The sequence below is a fragment of the Pseudorca crassidens genome, chromosome 5 (assembly GCF_039906515.1).
Source record: "Pseudorca crassidens isolate mPseCra1 chromosome 5, mPseCra1.hap1, whole genome shotgun sequence".
Taxonomy (NCBI): domain Eukaryota; kingdom Metazoa; phylum Chordata; class Mammalia; order Artiodactyla; family Delphinidae; genus Pseudorca; species Pseudorca crassidens.
The window spans coordinates 132,448,532-132,464,469 of NC_090300.1; positions in this window are offsets into that span (position 1 = coordinate 132,448,532).

Here is a 15,938-nt window from a genome sequence, read left to right on the forward strand (position 1 = left end):
TTGATTAGTTCTCATAGTTTTCTGGTAGCATCTTTAGGATACTCTATGTATAGTATCATGTCATCTTCAAACAGTGACAGTTTTACTTCTTTCCAATTTGGATTCATTTTATTTCTTTTTCTTCTCTGATTTCTGTGGCTAAAACTTGCAAAACTATGTTGAATAATAGTGGTGAGAGTGGGCAACCTCATCATGTTCCTGATCTTAATAGAAATGGTTTCAGTTTTTCACTATTGAGAATGATGTTGGCTGTGGGTTTTTCATATATGGCCTTTATTATGTTGAGGTAAGCTCCCTTTATGACTACTTTCTGAAAGTTTTTTTTTTTTTATCATAAATGGAGTTGAATTTAGTCAAAAGATTTTCTGCATCTACTAAGATGATCATATGGTTTATGTACTTCAATTTTTTACTATGGTTTATCACATTCATTGATTTTGTATACTGAAGAATCCTTGCATTGCTGGGATAAACCCTACTTGATCATGGTGTATGATCCTTTTAATGTGCTTTTAGATTCTGTTTGCTAGTATTGTGTTCAGGATTTTTGCATCTATCTTCATCAGTGATATTGCCCTGTACTTTTCTTTTTCTGTGACATTTTTGTCTGGTTTTGGTATCAGAGTGATGGTGCCCTCATTGAATGCATTTGGGAGGGTTCCTCCAACAACTATGTTTTGGAAGGGTTTGAGAAGGATAGGTGTTAGCTCTTTAAATGTTTGGTAGAATTCGCCTGTGAAGCCATCAGGTCCTGGGCTTTTGTTTGTTGGAAGATTTTTAATCACAGTTGCAATTTCAGTGCTTGTGATTGGTTGGTTTATATTTTCTATTTCTCCCTGGTTTAGTCTCAGAAGGTTGTGCTTTTCTAAGAATTTGTCCATTTCTTCCAGGTTGTTCATTTTATTGGCAATAGTTGCTTGTAGTAATCTCTCAGGATCCTTTGTATTTCTGCATTGTCAGTTTTTACTTCTCCTTTTTCGTTTCTAATTCTGTTGATTTGAGTCTTCTCCCTTTTTTTCTTGATGGGGCTAGTGGTTTATCAATTTTGTTTATCTTCCCAAAGAACCAGCTTTTGTTTTATTGATCTTTGTATCGTTTCCTTCATTTCTTTTTCATTTATTTCTGATCTGATCTTTATGATTTCTTTCCTTCTGCTAACTTTGGGGTTTTTTTGTTCTTTCTCTAATTATTTTAGGTGTAAAGTTAAGTTGTTTATTTGAGATTTTCCTTGTTTCTTGAGGTAGCGTTGTTTGCTATAGAACTGCTCTCAGAACTGCTTTTGCTGCATCCCATAGGTTTTGGGTTGTCGTGTTTTCACTGTCATTTGTTTTAGGTGTTTTTGATTTCCTTGTTGATTTCTTCAGTGATCTCTTGGTTATTAACTAGTGTATTGTTTAGCCTCCATGTGTTTGTAGTTTTTACAGGGTGTTTTTTCCCTGTAATTGATATCTATCCTCATAGTGTTGTGGTTGGAAAAGATACTTGTTACAATTTCAGTTTTCTTAAATTTACCAAGGCTTGATTTGTGACCCAAGATATGATCTATCCTGGAGAATGTTCCATGAGCACTTGAGAAGAAAGTGTATACTGTTGTTTTTGGATGGAATGTCCTATAAATATCAATTAAGTCCATCTTGTTTAATGTGTGATTTAAAGCTTGTGTTTATTTATTTTCATTTTGGATGATCTGTCCATTGGTGAAAGTGGGGAGTTAAAGTCCTGTACTATTATTGTGCTACTGTTGATTTCCCCTTTTATGACTGTTAGCATTTGACTTATGTATTGAGGTGCTCCTATGTTGGGTGCATAAATATTTACAACTGTTATATCTTCTTCTTGGATTGATCTCTTGAACGTTATGTAGTGTCCTTCTTTTTCTCTTGTAATAGTCTTTATTTTAAAGTCTATTTTGTATGATATGAGAACTGCTACTCCAGCTTTCTTTTGTTTTCCATTTTCATGGAATATCTTTTTCTATCTCTTCACTTTCATTCTGTATGTGGCCCTCAGTCTGAAGTAGGTGTCTCGTAGACAGCATATATATGGGTCTTGTTTTTGCAACCATTCAGCCAGTCTATGCCAGTCTGTCTTTTGTTTGGAGCATTTAATTCATTTACTTTTAAGGGAGTTATTGATATGTATGTTCCTATTACTATTTTCTTTATTGTTTTGGCATTGTTATAGTAGGTATTTTCCTTCTCTTGTGTTTCCTGCCTAGAGAAGGGTCCTTCAGCATTTGTTGTAAAGCTGGTTTGGTTTTGTTGAATTCTCTTAACTTTTGCTAGTCTGTGAAGGTTTTAATTTCTCCGTCAAATCTGAGTGAGATCCTTGCTGGATAGAGTAATCTTGGTTGTAGTTTCTTCCCTTTCATCACTTTAAATATGTCCTGCTACTCCCTTCTGGCTTGCAGAGTTTCTGCTGTAAGATCAGCTGTTAATCTTATGGGGATTCCCTTGTATGTATTTGTTCATTTTCCCTTGCTGCTTTTAATATTTTTTCTTTGTACTTATTTTTGATAGTTTGATTAAATATGTGTCTTGGTGTGTGTCTCCTTGGATATATCCTGGATGTGACTCTGTGCTTCCTGGACTCTCTGGACTTGATTGACTATTTCCTTTCCCATATTAGGGAAATTTTCCACTAAAATCTCTTCAAATATTTTCTCAGTCCCTTTGTTTTTGTCTTCTTTTTCTGGGACCCCTATAATTCCACTGTTGGTGGGTTTAATGTTGAGGTCTCTGAGACTACCCTAAATTCTTTTCATTCTTTTTCTTTATTCTGCTCTGCAGTAATTTCCACTATTTTATCATCCAGGTCACTTATCCGTTCTTCTACCTCAGTTATTCTGCTGTTGTTTCCTTTTTAGAGAATTCTTAATTTCATTTATTGTGTTGTTCATCATTGTTTGTTTACTCTTTAGTTCTTCTAGGTCCTTGTAAACATTTCTTGTATTTTCTCCATTCTATTTTCAAGACTTAGATCATCTTTATTATCATTACTCTGAATTCTTTTTCAGGTAGACTGCCTATTTCCTCTTCATTTTTTCCATCTGGTGGGTTTTTACATTGCTTCTTCATCTGCTGTGTATTTCTGTGTCTTCTCATTTTGCTTCACTTACTGTGTTCGGTGTCTCCTTTTCACAGGCTGCAGGTTCATAGTTCTTGTTGTTTTTGGTGTCTTCCCCCAGTGGCTAAGGTTTGTTCCGTGGGATTTGTAACCTTCCTGGTGGAGGGGACTGGTTCCTGTGTTCTGGTGGATGAGGTTGTATCTTGTCTTTCTGGTGGGCAGGACCATGTCCAATGGTGTGTTTTGGGGTGTCTGTGACCTTATCGTGATTTTTGGCAGCCTCTCTGCTAATGGGTGGGGTTGTGTTCTGTCTTGCTAGTTGTTTGGCATAGGGTGTCCAGCAATGTAGCTTGCTGGTCTTTGAGTGGAGGTGAGTCTTAGTATTGAGATGGAGATCTCTGGGAGAACTTTCACTGTTTGATATTATGTGGGGCTGGGAAGTCTCTAGTGGACCAATGTCCTGAACTTGGCTCTCCCACCTCAGAGGCTCAGGCCCGACACCCAGTCAAATCACCAAGACACTGTCAGTTACACAGCTCAGAAGAAAAGGGGGGAAAAAAAAGAAAGAAAAAATAAAATAAAATAATTAAAATAAAAAAATAATTATTATTAAAAATAAAAATGTAATAAAAAAAGAAACAGAAAAGAAAGAAATAAAGAGAGCAACCAAACCAAAAAAACAATCCATTAATGATAACAAGCACTAAAACTATACTAAAAAAACAAGAAAAAATGGACAGACAGAACCCTAAGAAAAATGTTAAAAGCAAAGCTATACAGACAAAATCACACAAAGAAACATGCATATACACACAGAAAGAGAAAAAGGAAAAAATATATATATATATATATATTTAAAAAAGGAAGAGAGCAATCAAATCAATAAACAATTCTACCAGTGATAATAAACTCTAAATACTAAATTAAGATAAACATAAAACCAGCAACAAATTAGATGCAGAAAGCAAACCCCAAGTCTACAGTTGCTCCCAAGTCTACAGTTGCTCCCAAAGTCCTCTGTCTCAATTTTGGGATGATTCATTTTCTATTAATGTATTCATCAGATTGACTGTGAGATTTTTAATCCGCTACTCCTGAGGCTGCTGGGAGAAATTTCCCTTTCTCTTCTTTGTTCGCACAGCTCCTGGGGTTCAAATTTGGATTTGGCCCCACCTCTGTGTGTAAGTCGCTTGATGCCTTCTCTTCCCCTCCCAGACAGGATGGAGTTAAATGAGCAGCTGATTAGGGGCTCTGGCTCACTCAGGCTGGGGAGAGGGAGGGGTAGAGAATGCGATGCTAGCCTGTGGTGGCAGAGGTCAGCATGACGTTGCAACAGCCTTAGGCGCACCATGTATTCTCCCTGGGAACTGGTCCCTGGATCATGGGACCCTGGCAGTGGTGAGCTGCACAGGCTTGTGGAAGGGGAGGTGTGGATAGTGACCTGTGCTTGCACACAGGCTCCTTGGCGACTACAGCAGCTGCCTTAGCATTTCATGCCAGTCTCTGGTGTCCACACTAATAGCTGCAGCTATCTCTGGAGCTCGTTTAGGCAGTGCTCTGAATCCCCTTTCCTCGCACACCCTGAAACAATGGTGTCTTGCCTCTTAGGCATTTCCAGACATTTTACCCGGACTCCCTCCCAGCTAGCTGTGGCGCTCTAGCCCCCTTCAGGCTGTTTTCACGAAGCCAACCCCTGTCCTCTCCCTAGGATCTGACCTCTGAAGCCCAAGCCTCAGCTCCCAGCCCCCACCGGTCCCGGAGTGTGAACAGACAAGCCTCTCAGACTGGTGAGTGCTGTTTAGCACCTATCCTCTGTGCAGGGATCTCTGTGGTTTACCCTCTGCACCCCTGTTGCTGTGCTCTCCTCTGTGCCTCCAAAGATTTCCCCCAACAACCTCCCATCTCCACCAGTATAGGGGCTTCGTAGTGTGTGGAAACTTTTCCTCCCTCACAGCTCTATCCCAGAGGTGCAGGTCCTGTCCCTATTCTTTTGTCTCTGCTTTTTTCTTTTTTTATTTTGCCCTACCCTGGTATGTGGGAAGTTTCTTACCTTTTGGGAAGCCTGAGGTCTTCTGCCAGCGTTCAGTAGGTGTTCTGTAGGAGTTGTTCCACATGTAGATGTATTTTTGATGTATTTGTATGGAGGAAGGTGTTCTCTATGTCTTACTCCTCTGCCATCTTGAAGGTCCCCCATTATTTTTTGCTTTTGTCTACCACGTCCATTCCCTAAGATATCCTTGGTAAATATACCTGTCCATTAAGTAAATATTACAGAATATATGAAAGTATCAAGTTATGAAAATTTCCTTTAATGAATGCCTGTTAATCACTAAAGAAATGTTACTAAGCACCAACTCTGCTTTTCAGCAAATTGTCTTTGCAATATATGCATGGAGGAAATGTTCACTTTAGCCTCTTACTGTTTGTAAAACACATTTCTTTTTAATTTAAGAAGAAATAAGAAGTCAGTGATTGATATTGTACAGTTTATACATAACCTGTAATGAGTCCAAACACTGTCTTGGATGATATATGAAATGGACAACAACACACTGCCTTTCCTAAAGACACTGTGAGAGTGATTTACAAGATCACGACTCCTTTGAAATTTCATCATCTTCCTAGCCTCAGGACTTAACCCCAATTAGAATCCTAGCCATAGCACATATCAGATCTGTTAGAAAGTAGATAAATTCAGCACAAAAATAATATAACAAATAATGGAATTAAAGGGGGAGGAAATACTTTTTTTAAAGGGTACTTTTATGCCATGGCTTCCTATTTTAGGTTATTATGGAAATCCTCAGTGAAATTCATCCTGATAGACTTATTTGAAAACTTTGTCTTACTGTCTGATCATAGCCTCTTGAAAAATTATTTTATTTTTTAACATGTTTGATCATATACTTGATTTCTAGAATAGGATGTGTGTGTTTGAGGGGTGGAGAGCAAATAAATTCCCTTGGGAAGCAAAATCAGAAATCAAATAGTAATTCCAAATGGATTGATTGGCATCTTTCTTGATAATTCTTTAGACTATTATTCTTCTTCAAGTCAATGGATGGAATTCCTTCCAGTGTGGAAAACCTGAACCATGGGGGAGAGCATTTTGATTTTCAAAATAACTGAGTGGTAGTGTGTAGGTGGTAATTAATCATTTGTTTCTACACCTAGAGACTCACATATTCTTCAGAAAAAAAATATAAGATAAATTTTCTCATCAGTACTATTTTCTTATCAAGAAAGAAACAATGTGAATTGGATAATATAATTTATATTTCATATGTTCCACCTACAAAGATAAAAGTATGAAGGTGATGTTTTCCTTTTACTTCAGGCTACTCTAAAACTCCAGAATTGTTTTTGATAAACAAATATATGTTTAATTTCTTATGTTAAAAATCTAACCCCAGAGAAGACTGTCTCAATTATATGAATACTATCATAATTCCACTAACTGCATGTATAATGCTATGATCTAGTCTTTAATATAAACTTTGGACCATCACTTTTTGAAACACAGGTGATGCTTATCCTTACAAGTATATCAATTAGTCATACAGGAAAGTTGTCATAATAAACAACTTTTCCCTTTTCCTTTCTGGCACACTTTTTCAGAATCCTCCAGAAATGCAATTTCTGATGGAGTAAGCAAATTTTATTTTGATGTCCCATGTCACCAGGGGCTTTAGTGAGTTCATGTTGCAGCCTTGGTTTGAACTATCTGAGCAGAGTATGGTGGCAGATAGTGGTCCTGAAATTGGTGACCTCTCTGCCTATTGTTTTCTCTGTACAAAGAATTTCTCTCTTACCTCATTGCTTCAGTATATGTATAACTTCACATTCTATTGCCTCACTCAAGCCTCATCACTTGTGTGTGAGTGTGTGTGTGAGAGTATGAGAGTGTATGTGATGGGACTGAGGAAAATGGGAATGTATATTATGCCAGAATTAATTATTTTATAGAAAGAAATTATCCTGAGGGGATGGATTCAGACAAGTTAGCCAGGGTGACTAGGGATAAAAAGGTGGCAATTTTGACTTCCTTCAAAAGGCAGGAGGTCAGGGATCCACCATTCAGAAGTCTGGTTTCAAACCGCTCCCCTTTTTGATAATCATAACTCACAAATTTATAAAAATAAATAATAGACACAAACATACAATTTACATATACATATCTGTCCCCCTCCCCAAACAAATGTAATTAACATTTTAGCTCTTTCTTTTTTCCTTGATTAGCCATACAGAGGTAAGAATATTTTGTTTTGTCTTCATCTAACATCAATCAAACATTTTATTATACTACAGGTTTACTATATATTTTATACCACCTATACCATCATAGTCTATGTCTCTGTAAGCCCTCCTCTGCCTGAAGCAGAAAAGCCTCCAATGCTCTTTCATGGCTCCAGAGTTCCTCAGCCAGTTCTTACTAGGAGGACCTAGAAAGACCTTCTTGGATGTGGCTGGAACAGCAACGAGAATGCATTTTGAATGAGATAAGACAATTGTTTCTGCTTCTTCAGGTGTCTTCTGGAGTCCCTTGTTTTATTCTTTCTTCTACAGATGACAGGAAAAAAAAAGGGAAAGCCCAAAAGAAATTTCTGGTTAACTGGAGAACACGGGAAATATGTGTCATTTCAAACTCAATTTCACATCAAGCCAACGTTGGTGGTGACACATCCTACTTATTAATAAAATCATTCAGACAGGTCCTCACAAGCTTAGAGTGTGTGTGTGTTTTAACTCTTATGGTGACTTCACTTAGAGAATGCCCTTGATTTGATGACTATTACTGAAAATGAACAAGAGATATTTATGAGCCTTAGGAAGCCAAAAAATTCTATTTCTGTTGAAACTTTAATTTTTTGTGCTTCCTTTTATAATTATATTTTCTCTACCATGAACTACTTGAGGAATTCTGTTCCTTTTATATTAGTCAGTATTATAAAGGTAACAAATGCACTGAGGTTTGAGGGAAAGATTGTCAATAATTTGTGTGTGATGGAGGTTGCTGCCAGGGAAGACATGGGGGTTAAGAGATATAAAAAACACAGAAATTATGTTCAATAACAAAATAATTCTTTTAAATTAAAAATTAAAATATATACTATATTTTGTTACTATGTTTATTCATATATTATAAACTAGCATGGTAGATAAGTTTTTTAAATTGAGTATATGATATTTTGAAACACTTCTAGTGGAAAAAATGATATTTTTGAACTCTCAGCAGTTCCACATGTGAGGGTTTCACTTCAATTTAATTGTCAATTAATATTTGAAATATGAAGTTAGAAAATTAGATTGCTACAACTTATACATCAATCAAAAAGTAAAATAATAGAGTTATTTCTGACAACTACATTTTAAACATACAACCACTGACTTATGCAACTTAGATTAAATATTTTAATTGACTTAATAATTTCCATCTCATGTTATTGCCTACCAGTTTGTGTTCACATAAAAATCATATTTATTCAGTATAGTTTTCTTCATCATTTTAATAGAATGTTATTTTATAATTTTTAATAGAAGGGAGCTATAGAAATAACACTGTAATCAGTTATTTCTCTTTCAAAAATTAAACTGGGAAAAATGACCCATTAAAAATATATTTTTTCCACACAGAGAATACAAATAAATATATAAGGAAAATTAAAATACACAAATAAAAAAGAAGTCTTCTCAAGTCTTTCCCTGTTTAGAGGTCAGCTACCCTGAATGGTTAAATTAAAAGTAATGGCTGTTTGCATTTGGAACCTCTTTCCTTAAGATTAAAATATGTTAAAAGAGTGTTGAATACAAAGAACTAAACTGACAAATCACATCATCTGATTTACACCTGCACAACCACTAACTCCTTGCCTTTATAGATTTCAAATAAAGCTCCTTTGTGTCCTGATGATAGAGTGATACAATCTCACATTTGTATGGTATTTCCATTTATGGTATTTCTGCACCAGGGAAAATTTGTGAAACTCAAAGTTCCCAGGATTATCCTGGAACTTAAAAATAGTTAAAGAAAAAAATGTAAGATAGAATGGAAAGATAATGTTTTCACTGCAAGAGAGGAGGGGACTGTGACTGCAGTAAGGTGGCAGATATAGGCAGGGCTCAGATCTAAGGACCAAAAACATCATGCAGTTGAATCAGTCTTGTAGGTCTTGTGGAGAAATAGGGAATTTTACCCAGGAAAGAAACAAAATGCTATTTATCTCATACTTATCCTTTACAAACCTTATTCTAAGCAAAGGTGACATGTAATCTTCTTTTATACAGACAATTTATGTGACTTTTTTTTAAAGGTATTATTTAGTGAATATAAACTTCCATGAAAATTTCAGGAAATTTTTTTAAAGCTTTTTTTTTTTTTTAATCAGCAGTTACAATTGTGGCTGTAGGTATCTTAAAATTTCCTAATGAAAAGCATGCATTTTATCCTAAGTTCTTTTTGAAAGTCATGTAGGAATAACCTTTTTAGTCAATCTATTGAATGTATATTAATACACTGGTTGTATGATTGTGGTCTATTGCTCCTTAAAGTTATAATCATACTTTATCATTTATATTAATACTTTTTGCATGTGGCCCTGTCAGTGTTTCCAAATATCTCAGTCACCTTGCCTACCTGTGAGTTCAAGAGGGAAATGGAGAAAAAATACATAATTGTTTGCTTATTGCCCTGAAGCAAGTAGAAAAAAATGTAGACAAGCTGTTTTAAAATAGGCACATATTATTTTAAACGTGTGTGATCTTTAGTGACATGAATATTAGATTTACATTTGAAAAATAATTTTTATTTATTAAGTCATGTATTCAATAAATATTTGTTGAGCATCATACTCTGGCAGTCATTGTGCCAGAAATTTGGCCTCCATAGGGAACAAAACAAGATCCATGCTCCTGTGGAGATTACATTAAACAATATTAAGTATATTTCACTTTGATAAAAGGAAAATAATTCATTAAAAAAAACAAAAAGAATAAAAACAGAGTGGTTTAAGGACAATTCAGAGAGGTTGGAGGGAGCTGAAGATTGCAACTTTAGATTGATCAGAATAATTTTCATTAGAAAAGTTAAATCTGGACAAAGACATGAGGAGGGTGAAGGAGTTAGCCATGGAAATATCTAGGAGAAATGCATTTCTGGAAGAGTGATCACAGTGTTCCTGGCATGTTCCAGGAATAACATGATGATACTAACATGGTAATGTGTTATTATCCAGTTTTATCCAGCTGTACTGAGACTTGGAGGAGAAGGTGAGAACTAAGGTTGGGCTTGGCAAGTAAGTCCAATGAAGGGAGAGAAGAACAAGGGAATACAGGCAGTTATTATAATCAGAGTCCAAAGAGTTTAGGCTGCATAGAAAGAGAAAAATGATGAGATTAAAGTAATGAATGAAAGGGAAAGAATCATAGAATCAGACAGTTGGAGATCAAAGTATGGTTGAATAAGTCTTAAAGTTTGGGCACTAGAGGAGGTGGTGACATTAAAGACAGGAAGTGACATGAAGAGCTGAATGCATGAAACTGGAATAATAGGGTCATTGCAATTATTAGCAATGTCAAGGCCTAGGTCAGTACTACCCAATAGAAATATGATGTGAGCCACAAATAAAAGCCGCATGTGGGTTTACATTTTTCTAGTAGCTACATTTTTAATAAAGTAAGAAGAAAGGCTAAAATTATTTTACTAATATATTTTACTTAATTCAATACAGATGAAATATCATCACTGCAATATGTAGTTAGTATAAAATTAATGAGGTATACCACATTCTTATTAGTATTAGGAATCTAGTGTACATTTTACACTTTCAGCATATCTCAGGTCAGACTAGCCACATTTCAAGTGATCAGTGGTCACATGTGGCTGGTGGCTACCATATTGGACAGTGAGATCTGGACAGGATCGTGGAAATATGTAGCTGGGGTAGAATAGTGGAGAATAAATAGTAGAACTTAGAGGTCAGTTTATTGGAATGATCATTTTTGTAGCTATCCAAATCATCAAGAATTAAGACAAAAGTGGTTGGGAGAAAGACTGTCAGTGAACCATAAACTAAAATTGTTAAGAAACCCAGAACAACTTTGGTGGAAGATAATGATATAAGAAAGTTAATTAATATAATCCAAAGACATAAGATTCAAGATTAGGAATTTTAGGAAACAAAGGGAAAGTTCTGAAAATAGAAATGAAGGGCAAAGAAAACATTATCATCACCTCCAGACCTACTAGAATGAAGTCTATGGGAGAAGAAAGAGCCACTAGTTGAGAGCTTTAGGAAAAAACAGTGTTTTTAGGGGAGAACCAGGATTTACTTAAAGGAAGAAGGCAAAGGAGTATTTAGTAAGGCAGGAGTGAGGGAATAGGACATATTCAGAGTCTTATAGTGATTAAAATGAGGAAGTAAAGGGTGACCTGCCATTCTGGGAGTTTAAGGGGCACCTGGAATAACAGGAGTAAAGAATATAATAAGATCTGTCCTGATAAATAGTTCAGGAGAGTTTTGGGGAAGCCCTGAGTGTGGAGGATGAAGGGTGGGGAGGGTTGGCTAAGTCCAACATCTTTATTGAGAAATAATTAATATATCATACAATTCACGCATTAATGTGTACAATTCCATGGTTTTTAGTATACTCACAGAGTTATTCAACCATTACCACAGTGCAATTTTTGGACATTTTCTTCAATCAAAAAAGAAACTCTGAACCCATTAACATTCACTCCCCAATCTTCCTCCCTACCTCCCCATTCCCAGTCATAGGCAACCTTAACTTACATTCTGTCTCTATGCATTTGCCCATTCTAGATATTCCATATGAATGGAATCATAAAATATGTGGTATTTTATACTGGTTTCTTTCCCTTAGCATAATGTTTTCAAGGTCCATACAATCTGTAGAATCTATCTGTAGTTCATTCCTTTTTATTGTTAAATAAGACTCCTTTTTATGGATATAGCACATTTTTATAATCCATTCATCAGGTGATAGATTTAGGTTGTTTCCATTTTTGTGCTATTATGAATCATGGTGCTATGGACATTCGTGTTCAAATTTTTGTGTGGATGTATGCTTCTATTTGGGGGGGCGCATACAACAGGGAGTGGAAATGCTGGGCTGTATGGTAACTTTATTTCTATCATTATGTAAAACTGTGAAACTTTATTTCAATATGACTGCCCCATTTTACATTCCCACCAGTAACATTTGACCATTGTTAATGGAGGCAAAGAGGTCTGGTCTTAACTCCGGTTTGTGGATCCTCTAGTGACCATTGAAGTTGGGGTTGAAAACCTAGAAATGCCTGGGTTTACTCTTGATCCTGATGGGGAGGGAAGATTTACATCAAGAGTAAGGCTCAGCCTGGCTCCTGTTAATGAACATAAGACTTTGGGGCAGTTAAATGTTACACAGTATGATGTCTTTGCCCACTTTCAGTGTGGATTAATGGGGGCCAGGCAACATAGATTCATTATAAACAGATACTAGTTTTCTAACTATTTTTTGTTTATTGACGTATAGTTAACTTATAATGCTGTGTTTCAGTACAGCAAAGTGATTCAGTTATAATAAGTGTTTCTAATACTCACAATGACTTTCCAAAGATAGCTCTGGCCCATCCTGTTTTGCAGAAGAAGAACCTGGGGTATAAAGACGTTTTGAAAAACTTGCCCAAGTTCACACTGATTGCCATCACTGATTGTATAATTTTATAATTATTTGCACAATCTGTATCAGCACAAACACCTTGAAAATTGAGTCGTAATTTCCAAAAGCAGAGTAGTCCTCAATAGTTTCACTTTTATGTGTTCAGGAGTTATTCTAAGCACTGTAGTTTTTATTGACACTTACCTATACACGCATCAACACAGAAACATCCCCTGAAATATGGAAAAACATTCCATTAATGTGTTGTTAAGTGGCATCAAATAAGGATGACTTAAATAATGGGAACTGGATAAATTTATCATATTCTGAGTCACAGTGAGGAACCACATTTCAAATGACCTCTTTTGACAAGTGGTTATTAAATATGATTTAATGGTATGCTCTAGGGAAGAGATGACTAATACCTAAAATGAGTGTGAAAACTGGCCTCTAAATTGTGATTCACCTTTCTTCAAAAGGCTGTAAATTAGTGCACTATCCATATCTGAAATTAATCTTTACTTTTAAGGTAAACTATATTGTTCTTCTCAATGAATAAAAATGTTCTGAAAATAAAATTGCTACATGCATTATGGTCCATTTGTTTGGTAAACCAAATAATATGTTTTATTTTTATTTAAAAATAACTTATCAAAAAGTTGTAAATGATCTAAATAACCTAAAGTATTGAGTATATAAATTATGCACATTGATACAATATAATACTACAAAGTTGTCACACATCACGATGTGGAAGAATATTCAATGACAGGAAAAATTGTCCACAGTAAATTGTTAAAGGAAAAATAGAAGCAGACCACACAGTGCCTTGATCCCATGTTTGAAAAAGTTAGACAGATTAGGATAGATAGAGGCAACTTGATTTAAAAATCCATCTTAAGAGAAGTACACCGAATGATAACATTGGTTCTCTTTGGATACTGGAATGAAGGCTGCTTAGTATTTTTTTCCTTTTTTTGCACATAAGTTATTTCTAAGTTTTCCATAATAAAATGGATAAAGACAAAATGAAATATTTTAAAAAGTCTATGATTCCAAATTATTTTGCCTTTATCTTATTTTTTCTATTTATTTGTTAGTTTTTTTTTAAAAAACTGTCATATAAATATTTAGAGGGCAGTTAACATCTTTAAATAACAAATTCATCTGTATCAATGTATTATGAGTAAAATTAAACAGAATATTGCAACGTTGGGATTGAAAAAGTTTATTTTTTAAAGTTTTACAAAAATATAAAATGTAAAATTTTATATGAATAACTCTTGAATGCTTTAAACTGATACAAAGTGGCTTATTTTTATTGAAGATGCAATCTGTTGAATAAATTGATTGTACCACTGTCGTATGTACAGCCACACACTTATTCCTCTTGAAAGCAATCAAGTGCTGACAAACTTTTGTGATCCAAGCCTGCCCCCTGGTGCCTGATTCGTACATGCTGCTGACAAGACCAACTATGACTCAGGCAGCACCCTCTTCAAAAACTGTTCAGAAGTAACCCATAAATGAAAATATGAAAATACTGGAAGTCAATTTTCCTGCAGTGTTCCAGGCGTTTTCACCAGTGGCTCAAAACCACAATATGTGCTTAAAGATAAAATAAAAAGTAGCTTGAGGTATAATGGAAATACAGAAACTGTGTAACTAGGTAAATTCTCAACACAGCCTTAATTTAAATAATAAAGAATAAGAAACGGCAAATTTGAAGGTGACTCTTTCATAGGAAGTAATCTGATCAATTTTATTCACCAGGTATCAAGAAAATTGTGTTTAAGCATCCATTTTAAAGTCTATTGAGTCTTGAATGTCAAGTAAAATAAATAAGTAAGCTGTCTATCCATCATATACCTCAAAGTAGTTTTTGTTTGTTTAAGTCTGAGGGAAAGAATGATTAGAAGGAGAATTCAAAGAAGAGGTGTGAGGTGGAGCTATAGAGAGTAAGAGTTGGTTTGTCTTAAGACAGGAAGACACATTTCTTCCTCTATAAGAGGCAGTATTGATACTGACAGGAGGACTTGTAGTAAGGAACGTGTTTACAGGGACCCAATTTAACTGGTTCAAAAATGGACCCAATAGCAATGACAACACTCTAAGGGCAAAAGTAAGAATACCTAGCCCACACTGACAGCACTGTATGTCTTTTGTGATGGCTTCGGATGTTTTTCTGATGGTCCACACGAATCATATAATTTCACCCTTTTCTGAAATGTTGAAGCCAGAGTCTTAAATTTTACATTTGTGTTCCAAAATGATTTAGCCATTATTATTATTGCTTTTTAAAAATACAATGAAAAACTTGAGGTCAGGTAGAACATTTAAGAGCATGTAATTTAAGCAATCATTAATTAGCTTTTGATGCTTAAAAGTCTAAAATAAAAGACCTGTGTGTTCATAATATGTCAAGTACTTGGCTATTGTGAACAGTGCTGGAATGTTATATACAGATATATCTTTGAAATCCTGATTTCAGTTCTCTAGGATATACACCCAAAAGTGGAATCGCTGGGTCATATGGTAGTTCTGTTTTTAGTTTTGTGACGAACACCTATACTGCTTTCCACAGTGGCTGCACCAGTTGACAACCCCACCACCAGTGCACAAGTGTCCCTTTTTCTCCACATCTTTGTCAACTCTTGTCTTTTGTTGTTGTTTTTATAACAGTCATCCTAACAGTGTCACAGGTGTATGTATATGTCTAAACTCACCAAATTGTGTACATTAAAAACATGCAGTTTTTGTATATCATTTATACCTCAATAAAGGTGGTTTTTGAAAAATATTTAGAAAAATAAGGTCTGAAGTCCCTACCTCAGAGAAGCAGAATTATAACCAGGATGAAAGTTCCTTGAAACTAGTTTCCTTAATTTTGTTAAGAGTTTTAGCCCTAGTAGTTGTCGAAATGCCATGACAAACTACTGCTCACATCAGCAAGTATGATGAGGGAGAACAAAATTTAAAAAAATATTTTATTAATTCACTGAATCTCACACACAAGATCTTTAGGCACCACACAATTTGCCAAAAATGAGGCCAAACCAACTATTCACATAAATTCCAATGGTATACAAGACATAAAACTTCTGGCATTGGCAGAATTAAAAATAAGAAAGCTTTAATAAATTTTAAGATTGAAGGGAATTTAAGTAGTAAATTATTCAACCATTTTTCGTATAAGGAAACATGTCCTGAAA